The 3,203-nt window shown below is 40.8% G+C and overlaps 1 long non-coding RNA gene across 1 annotated transcript; it reads left to right on the top strand.

The window, feature by feature from the left end:
- Positions 1–2,644, top strand: LOC121066057. The gene is made up of 3 exons (XR_005817481.1): positions 1–106; positions 949–951; positions 2,544–2,644. It is a non-coding gene; the product is annotated as an uncharacterized LOC121066057 (long non-coding RNA).
- The last annotated feature ends 559 nt before the right edge of the window (positions 2,645–3,203 follow it).

The raw sequence follows: 3,203 nt of genomic DNA, 5'->3' as shown, positions 1-3,203 counted from the left end.
TTGAGAATCTTCACTCATGCTGAATTGAGATGCTGTGATAGCAGTGTCCTTGGCTCTTTGAGAGGGACTGTGTCTTGCTGGGTTGCCTCAGGCATGCTTTCCACTAGTTTGGGAAAGAGAAATTGAAGCGATAAACCTTTCTTGAAATTTTTCCAAACCCTGCTCTACATATATGTCATTTAAATGCAAACTGCAGAACAAGCTCAGAAGCACACTTAATTTAATATAAATCACAAGCAAAGGATGTGAAACATCCTTTCCTTGTATTGAATCACAGGGCTGTGAACCAGACCTGCTCCCTAATAACATCTTAAATTTCCCAAGCCAAATCATGTGGGCTGGTGTGCTGGAGCTGTAAAGTAATGCAAAGCAAAAATGCCGCTTGCTATATATGGTCTCGCTTCGCTGTAGAGATCTCTCAGCATATGTCTGAGATGATCTTGAAGGTAGGGCTGACACATTTTGCTTGTACTCTTTGTACTGCGCACAGGAAGAGAGAGGAGGCGCGGAACAAAGAGGTTAGGAAATGAGTTGTCCGTGGACACGGCTGCAGATTAAGTAGGCTAACAGTCTTGTGATCTCAGACACACAGGCATTTTGGACTTTAAAGCACATTTCTTCTTGATCTGACCAAAGAAACTTAGCAGCAGTACAATTTTAATCTGTACAGCAATTTTGCACAAAGGGTTTTTGTGGGACTCCATGCCTGCGTGCACAACTTACAAGTCAAAAATCTCCTCTCAGATTCCCATCCTCACAAAAACAACCTGGAAGTCTGGCCCTGGGACAGCTTCTGTGAAACTAGTTCTGAGATGCTGCGCTCATGGCTTTGCAGGGAGGAATGTCAGGAAGCAAATACTGTCAAATCAGGCTTGCAATTGTGTGCAGTAGCATCCTGGTTTTACCCCCAAACACATCGGTCTTTCCAAGGATGTTTCTGATTCCCAGCAAGTGAAGGGAAGCACTCATTGTTGAAGGCAAATACCATTTGTTAGCACAAGATGGCTGGGCATAAAGTTTTATTCCATGTGGATATAATTCCTTTCAGTAGATGCAGCATGCAAGATCAGATCAACTGCTGTTTGGCAAGGCTGAAATTTTGCATTAAGATAGAATTAGTATGCTTTATTATCTTGTGTCAATATTCTTACAATATTAACTTCACATAGGTCTCAAGAACTCGGAATTATGTCTAGATTTGTGCCTTCTGATGTACACTTAAAAGTTTGGGGATTTAATAATTAAAATATAGATGGTGCCCAGCTAGTTTGATCATCTCATTAAAATGGAAATAGAGAAGATAAAAGCAAAACCAGTTGTATTTTAAAATTTAAGTAAAATGTAATCATATACATTTAAGATTATTTTATCAATATATTCATATATAAATGCATTAAATCTCTAGCTTCTACTTAAAGGCTTAAGAAATGTGCTGGGGTGAAAAAGTGATACATTGAATATGCAAAATTAGGGGGTGAGAGAGAACTCCCCCACTGTATCTGACATCCTCCCCTCGTTCTGCATAAGGAAAAAAAAACGTTCATTTTCCAAGTTTTCTCCACGTGTTCAAGGCATTTAAATCTTATAGATCTAATAAAATGCAGGAATATCGATTAAAACATTCCCTTTACCTTCATCTGTAGAGACAGTATATAAATTCAACAAATATTTAGTTGATATTAATTATCAAAAAAAAGAATAATAGAAAAGGAATAGCTGTCTTTCCCTTTGCCCCTCCTTCCCCTTGAACATAGGGATGAAGTTTCCAGCAGCACTTCTGGAAAATGTCAAAGTTTTGACTTAACATAATTAAAGCCTAAGTTGAGCACAGAGGTAAGCTCATGCATTTTTTTGCAGAACAATGGCTTGTAAAGCAGTGCCATGTCCCCCAAAGAAAAGTCTTGTGTTAACTGTTACATTAAGTGAAATATTTTAATCCTTCCATTATTGAAATACCATTCCTTTAATAATCAGAGTAATATTTAGTGGAGAAAAACTGCATAAGAGATAATAAAAAGATGTGTTCATTCAACGTGAGCTACAGATGGCTCCACCTCTTGTGGAACAGTATATTGCAGTCTAGGTCAGAGTGAAGGAAAGAAAAAAAATGTTCACTAAAAATATAAGGACATTTTTAGGTAGGTAGGTAGGCAGGCTACATTTAGGCAGACAGGCAGCCTTTTATACAGTGCTCACTTTGACCGTCTTTCTCCCTTCCCCCTTTTCCTACTCTCAAAATGGATTCCTTGTATTGACAAGGTCAGTATCTGTTACAGAATTTTTATTATTATTATTTTTTTTTAATTTTATTTTGGAAAGTGGCTGGGATTTCAGAGGATTTGGAATCTTTGGGACTCCTGTGGCAGCAGGACTTGTTCCTGTCTCTTTAGCGGAGCTGCTTCTCCCTTGACAGCTCGTTCTGCCCTTGCAGTGCTGTCTGCCTGGCTTTTCACTTGCAGCACAAGAGGCAAAGATCAGCTGCCACGTGCCCCCCAGATTTGCCCCATAATAAGAAAACAAACTGATGCAAGCCTGACCTTGAGTTTTCTTCCAGAGGGATGCTTTGGGGTAGAAAACTGCTTTGTATTCTGTTAGCTTGACCCATTTGTGTGCACAGCAGTAATCATCTCTCTTTAGATTTAAAACAAACAAACGAACAGAAACCAACCAGCCAAACACCACTGAGTCTCTGGGTCTTATTAGGAGCTTCCTGGTGCTGATTAACGAGTTCAGCTAATTAATGGGGGAGTGCCCTGTGTGGTCAGGAGGGTGGAGAGTTCTGGTCTGCAGCCTGTAATCTCCCTGTCTGCATCTTCCCAAGCAGGGATTTGTGCAGAAAACCAAATGATTATTGATTATAGGATCCTTGCAGTCTGTGCTGGATGGAAGAAGCGGGGAGAATAACAGCAAAAGTTTCTTTTCTTCTCTTTGCTCTCTTCTGCTAATGATTTACTTCCACCAGCGCTATCTAAAGACGAGCGGTACAGTTTGGCAAGCAGGTTGACAGGCCGTAATTAACAGGGAGCTAAGCTGTGAACATACTAATAAATTGCATGCGTCTGGGGCTGTTGGCTGGCACTGAGACATAGTGTCATGGAACAGCCTATGTCTGTGCTTTTCCTGTTAAACAGGGCGGAGGCATCCGTGCTGGCTGCTGGATGAATGCCCCAGCCATGCTCACCCCCAGCTCAGCCTGGACGCCT

The sequence above is a fragment of the Cygnus olor genome, chromosome 2, assembly GCF_009769625.2.
Source record: "Cygnus olor isolate bCygOlo1 chromosome 2, bCygOlo1.pri.v2, whole genome shotgun sequence".
Taxonomy (NCBI): domain Eukaryota; kingdom Metazoa; phylum Chordata; class Aves; order Anseriformes; family Anatidae; genus Cygnus; species Cygnus olor.
This window is presented reverse-complemented; position numbering and strand designations above follow the sequence as displayed.